The sequence below is a fragment of the Perkinsus marinus genome, assembly GCF_000006405.1.
Source record: "Perkinsus marinus ATCC 50983 genomic scaffold scf_1104296977560, whole genome shotgun sequence".
Taxonomy (NCBI): domain Eukaryota; phylum Perkinsozoa; order Perkinsida; family Perkinsidae; genus Perkinsus; species Perkinsus marinus.
The window spans coordinates 1-4,137 of record NW_003200138.1 but is presented as its reverse complement, the minus strand read 5'-3'; the positions used below and the strand labels follow the sequence as shown (position 1 = coordinate 4,137).

Below are 4,137 nucleotides of genomic sequence, written 5' to 3'. Positions count from 1 at the left end.
TCACCTATCGCTAAACCTCTTCAGAAGCGTACAATTTGATACATGTCAAAGTCACTACCCAGATTTGAACCGGGGTTGTCACGGCCACAATGTGACGTCCTAACCACTAGACGATAGCGACCCAAAAATGTGGGTCGTTGTCGGTCCACATGGATCACCTATCGCTAAACCTCTTCAAAAAGCGTACAATTTGATACATGTCAAAGTCACTACCCGCATTTGAACCGGGGTTGTCACGGCCACAACGTGACGTCCTAACCACTAGACGATAAAGACCCAAAAATGTGGGCCGTTGTCGGTCCACATGGATCACCTATCGCCAAATCTCTTCAAGAAGCGTACAATTTGATACATATGAAAGTCACTACCCGGATTTGAACCGGGGTTGTCACCGCCACAACGTAACGTCCTAACCACTAGACGATAGCGACTCGAAGAAGTATGAGCCGCTGTCGGTCGACGTGGATCACCTATCACTTAACCCCTTCGAGAAGCGTACAACTCGATGCATACTAAAGTCACTACCCGGATTTGAACCGGGGTAGGCACGGCCACAACGTAACGTCCTAACCACTAGACAATAGCGACTCAAACAAGCATAAGCCGTTGTCGGTCGACGTGGATCACCTATGACTAAACCTCTTCAAGAAGCGTACAATGTGATACATATTAAAGTTACTACCCAAATTTGAACCGGGGTTGTCACGGCCCCAACGTAACGTCCTAACCACTAGACAATAGCGACTCAAAGAAATGTGAGCTGCTGTCGGTCGACGTGGATCACCTATGACTAAACCTCTTCAAGAAGCGTACAATTTGATACATATTAAAGTCACTACTCGGATTTGAACCGGGGTTGCCACGGCCTCAACGTAACGTCCTAACCATTAGACGATAGCGACTGAAAGAAATATGAGCTGCTGTCCGTCGACGTGGATCACCTATAACTAAACCTCTTCAAGAAGCGTACAATTTGATACATGTCAAAGCTACTACGCGGATTTGTACCGCGGTTGTCACGGCCACAACGTGACATCCTAACCACTAGACGATAGCGACTCAAACAAGCATGAGCCGTTGTCGGTCGACGTGGATCACCTATCACTAAACCTCTTCAAGAAGCGTACGATTTGATACATATCAAAGGCACTACCCGGATTTGAACCGAGGTTGTCACGGCCACAACGTGACGTCCTAACCACTAGACGATAGCGACTCAAAAAAATATGATCTGCTGTCCGTCGACGTGGATCACCTATAACTAAACCTTTTCACGAAGCGTACAATTTGATACATGTCAAAGTCACTACCCGGATTTGAACCGGGGTTGTCACGGCCACAACGTGACGTCCTAAACACTAGACGATAGCGACTCAAACAAGCATGAGCCGTTGTCGGTCGACGTGGATCACCTATCACTAAACCTCTTCAAGAAGCGTACGATTTGATACATGTCAAAGTTACTACCCGAATTTGAACCGGGGTTGTCACGGCCACAACGTGACGTCCTAACCACTAGACGATAACGACTCAAACAAGCATGAGCCGTTGTCGGTCGACGTGGGTCACCTATCACTAAACCTCTTCAAGAAGCGTACAATTTGATACATATCAAAGTCACTACCCGGATTTGAACCGGGGTTGTCACGGCCACAACGTGACGTCCTAACCACTAGACGATAGCGACTCAAATAAGCCTGAGCCGTTGTCGGTCGACGTGGATCACCTATCGCTACACCTCTTCAAGAAGCGTACTATTTGATACATATCAAAGTCACTACCCGGATTTGAACCGGGGTTGTCACAACCACAACGTGACGTCCTAACCACTAGACGATAGCGACTCAAAAATGTTGGCCGTTGTCGGTTCACATGGCTCACCTATAACTAAACCTCTTCAAGAAGCGTACAATTTGATACATGTCAAATTCACTACCCGGATTTGAACCGGGGTTGTCACGGCCACAACGTGACGTCCTAGCCACTAGACGATAGCGTCTCAAAAATGTGGGCCGTTGTCGGTCTACATGGATCACCTATCGCTAAACCTCTTCAAGAAGCGTACAATTTGATACATGTCAAAGTCACTACCAGGATTTGAACCGGGGTTGTCACGGCCACAACGTGACGTCCTAACCACTAGACGATAGCGACTCAAAGATATATGAGCTGCTGTCCGTCGACGTGGATCACCTATAACTAAACCTCTTCAAGAAGCGTACAATTTGATACATGTCAAAGTCACTACTCGGATTTGAACCGGGGTTGTCACGGCCACAACGTGACGTCCTAACCACTAGACGATAGCGACTCAAACAAGCATGAGCTGTTGTCGGTCGACGTGGATCACCTATCACTAAGCCTCTTCAAGAAGCGTACGATTTGATACATATCAAAGTCACTAGCCGGATTTGAACCGGGGATGTTACGGCCACAACGTGACGTCCTAACCACTAGACGATAGCGACTCAAAAAAATATTAGCCGCTGTCGGTCGACGTGGATCACCTATCACTAAACCCCTTCGAGAAGCATACAACTCGATGCATATCAAAGTCCCTACCCAAATTTGAACCGGGGTTGTCACGGCCACAACGTGACGTCCTAACCACTAGACGATAGCGACTCAAACAAGCATGAGCCGTTGTCGGTCGACGTGGATCACCTATCACTAAACCTCTTCAAGAAGCGTACGATTTGATACATATCAAAGTCACTACCCGGATTTGACCCGAGGTTGTCACGGCCACAACGTGACGTCCTAACCACTAGACGATAGCGACTCAAAAAAATATGATCTGCTGTCCGTCGACGTGGATCACCTATAACTAAACCTTTTCAAGAAGCGTACAATTTGATACATGTCAAAGTCACTACCCGGATTTGAACCGGGGTTGTCACGGCCACAACGTGACGTCCTAAACACTAGACGATAGCGACTCAAACAAGCATGAGCCGTTGTCGGTCGACGTGGATCACCTATCACTAAACCTCTTCAAGAAGCGTACGATTTGATACATGTCAAAGTCACTACCCGAATTTGAACCGGGGTTGTCACGGCCACAACGTGACGTCCTAACCACTAGACGATAACGACTCAAACAAGCATGAGCCGTTGTCGGTCGACGTGGATCACCTATCACTAAACCTCTTCAAGAAGCGTACAATTTGATACATATCAAAGTCACTACCCGGATTTGAACCGGGGTTGTCACGGCCACAACGTGACGTCCTAACCACTAGACGATAGCGACTCAAACAAGTATGAGCCGTTGTCGGTCGACGTGGATCACCTATCGCTAAACCTCTTCAAGAAGCGTACGATTTGATACATATCAAAGTCACTACCCGGATTTGAACCGAGGTTGTCACGGCCACAACGTGACGTCCTAACCACTAGACGATAGCGACTCGAAAATGTTGGCCGTTGTCGGTCCACATGGCTCACCTATCGCCAAACCTCTTCAAGAAGCGTACAATTTGATACATATCTAAGTCACTACCCGGATTTGAACCGGGGTTGTCACGGCCACAACGTAATGTCCTAACCACTATACGATAACGACTCAAACAAGCATAAGCCGTTGTCGGTCGACGTGGATCACCTATGACTAAACCTCTTCAATGAAAGCCCCTCCGACTCGAGAGGGTGGGATTGGAGAACCGAGGCGCCATTCAGCGAAGGCTGGATTTCCAAGTGTGCGCGAGATTGCCAATCAAGCAACGTTCACCGTTGCCACTAGTCTCAGACTAGTAGTCTCATTGTCTTATCTGTATATCGGCAATCGGGGAATCCATAACCTGCAAATACGCCGATGGTTCTATGTGGCAGGGACCGCATGGTGCGAACTAGGTTTTACTTGTTGCACACCGATACGGGCCCGACACACATCCCCCGGGTCGGGTGGGTGTGGTTAAAGCGCATCAGGCCAGTGGTGCATTGCTGCTCCACATGGCAACAAGGAATTATTAGGTTAAGTTCTGTGGGATGACCACACATGTATCTTGCACGCATGTGTGCGTATGCACGTACAGATTGTGTGCTCTTCGCGGTGCGTTCCAGGTTTGCATAGTCTCTCGTTACTGAAGTGATTTCACTGCCGCAACGCTTCGCTAAGCTCTCAATGAAAGCCCCTCC

General features: G+C 48.2%; 23 non-coding genes across 23 annotated transcripts; all 23 read right to left on the bottom strand.

Moving 5' to 3' along the window:
* Window positions 1–49: 49 nt before the first annotated feature.
* On the bottom strand, window positions 50–121 carry Pmar_PMAR010822. The gene has a single exon. It is a non-coding gene; the product is annotated as a tRNA-His (tRNA).
* Window positions 122–204: 83 nt separating this feature from the next.
* Window positions 205–276, bottom strand: Pmar_PMAR010821. The gene has a single exon. It is a non-coding gene; the product is annotated as a tRNA-His (tRNA).
* Window positions 277–359: 83 nt separating this feature from the next.
* Pmar_PMAR010820 lies at window positions 360–431 on the bottom strand. The gene has a single exon. It is a non-coding gene; the product is annotated as a tRNA-His (tRNA).
* Window positions 432–516: 85 nt separating this feature from the next.
* Window positions 517–588, bottom strand: Pmar_PMAR010819. The gene has a single exon. It is a non-coding gene; the product is annotated as a tRNA-His (tRNA).
* Window positions 589–673: 85 nt separating this feature from the next.
* On the bottom strand, window positions 674–745 carry Pmar_PMAR010818. Its single transcript has one exon. It is a non-coding gene; the product is annotated as a tRNA-Pro (tRNA).
* Window positions 746–830: 85 nt separating this feature from the next.
* Window positions 831–902, bottom strand: Pmar_PMAR010817. Its single transcript has one exon. It is a non-coding gene; the product is annotated as a tRNA-Leu (tRNA).
* An 85-nt stretch (window positions 903–987) lies between these two features.
* Pmar_PMAR010816 lies at window positions 988–1,059 on the bottom strand. The gene has a single exon. It is a non-coding gene; the product is annotated as a tRNA-His (tRNA).
* An 85-nt stretch (window positions 1,060–1,144) lies between these two features.
* Window positions 1,145–1,216, bottom strand: Pmar_PMAR010815. Its single transcript has one exon. It is a non-coding gene; the product is annotated as a tRNA-His (tRNA).
* An 85-nt stretch (window positions 1,217–1,301) lies between these two features.
* On the bottom strand, window positions 1,302–1,373 carry Pmar_PMAR010814. The gene has a single exon. It is a non-coding gene; the product is annotated as a tRNA-His (tRNA).
* Window positions 1,374–1,458: 85 nt separating this feature from the next.
* Window positions 1,459–1,530, bottom strand: Pmar_PMAR010813. The gene has a single exon. It is a non-coding gene; the product is annotated as a tRNA-His (tRNA).
* An 85-nt stretch (window positions 1,531–1,615) lies between these two features.
* Window positions 1,616–1,687, bottom strand: Pmar_PMAR010812. Its single transcript has one exon. It is a non-coding gene; the product is annotated as a tRNA-His (tRNA).
* Window positions 1,688–1,772: 85 nt separating this feature from the next.
* Pmar_PMAR010811 lies at window positions 1,773–1,844 on the bottom strand. The gene has a single exon. It is a non-coding gene; the product is annotated as a tRNA-His (tRNA).
* An 83-nt stretch (window positions 1,845–1,927) lies between these two features.
* Window positions 1,928–1,999, bottom strand: Pmar_PMAR010810. The gene has a single exon. It is a non-coding gene; the product is annotated as a tRNA-His (tRNA).
* Window positions 2,000–2,082: 83 nt separating this feature from the next.
* Pmar_PMAR010809 lies at window positions 2,083–2,154 on the bottom strand. The gene has a single exon. It is a non-coding gene; the product is annotated as a tRNA-His (tRNA).
* An 85-nt stretch (window positions 2,155–2,239) lies between these two features.
* On the bottom strand, window positions 2,240–2,311 carry Pmar_PMAR010808. The gene has a single exon. It is a non-coding gene; the product is annotated as a tRNA-His (tRNA).
* An 85-nt stretch (window positions 2,312–2,396) lies between these two features.
* Pmar_PMAR010807 lies at window positions 2,397–2,468 on the bottom strand. Its single transcript has one exon. It is a non-coding gene; the product is annotated as a tRNA-His (tRNA).
* Window positions 2,469–2,553: 85 nt separating this feature from the next.
* Pmar_PMAR010806 lies at window positions 2,554–2,625 on the bottom strand. Its single transcript has one exon. It is a non-coding gene; the product is annotated as a tRNA-His (tRNA).
* An 85-nt stretch (window positions 2,626–2,710) lies between these two features.
* On the bottom strand, window positions 2,711–2,782 carry Pmar_PMAR010805. Its single transcript has one exon. It is a non-coding gene; the product is annotated as a tRNA-His (tRNA).
* An 85-nt stretch (window positions 2,783–2,867) lies between these two features.
* Pmar_PMAR010804 lies at window positions 2,868–2,939 on the bottom strand. Its single transcript has one exon. It is a non-coding gene; the product is annotated as a tRNA-His (tRNA).
* An 85-nt stretch (window positions 2,940–3,024) lies between these two features.
* Window positions 3,025–3,096, bottom strand: Pmar_PMAR010803. The gene has a single exon. It is a non-coding gene; the product is annotated as a tRNA-His (tRNA).
* Window positions 3,097–3,181: 85 nt separating this feature from the next.
* Pmar_PMAR010802 lies at window positions 3,182–3,253 on the bottom strand. The gene has a single exon. It is a non-coding gene; the product is annotated as a tRNA-His (tRNA).
* An 85-nt stretch (window positions 3,254–3,338) lies between these two features.
* Window positions 3,339–3,410, bottom strand: Pmar_PMAR010801. The gene has a single exon. It is a non-coding gene; the product is annotated as a tRNA-His (tRNA).
* An 83-nt stretch (window positions 3,411–3,493) lies between these two features.
* Pmar_PMAR010800 lies at window positions 3,494–3,565 on the bottom strand. The gene has a single exon. It is a non-coding gene; the product is annotated as a tRNA-His (tRNA).
* Between the last annotated feature and the right edge of the window lie 572 nt (window positions 3,566–4,137).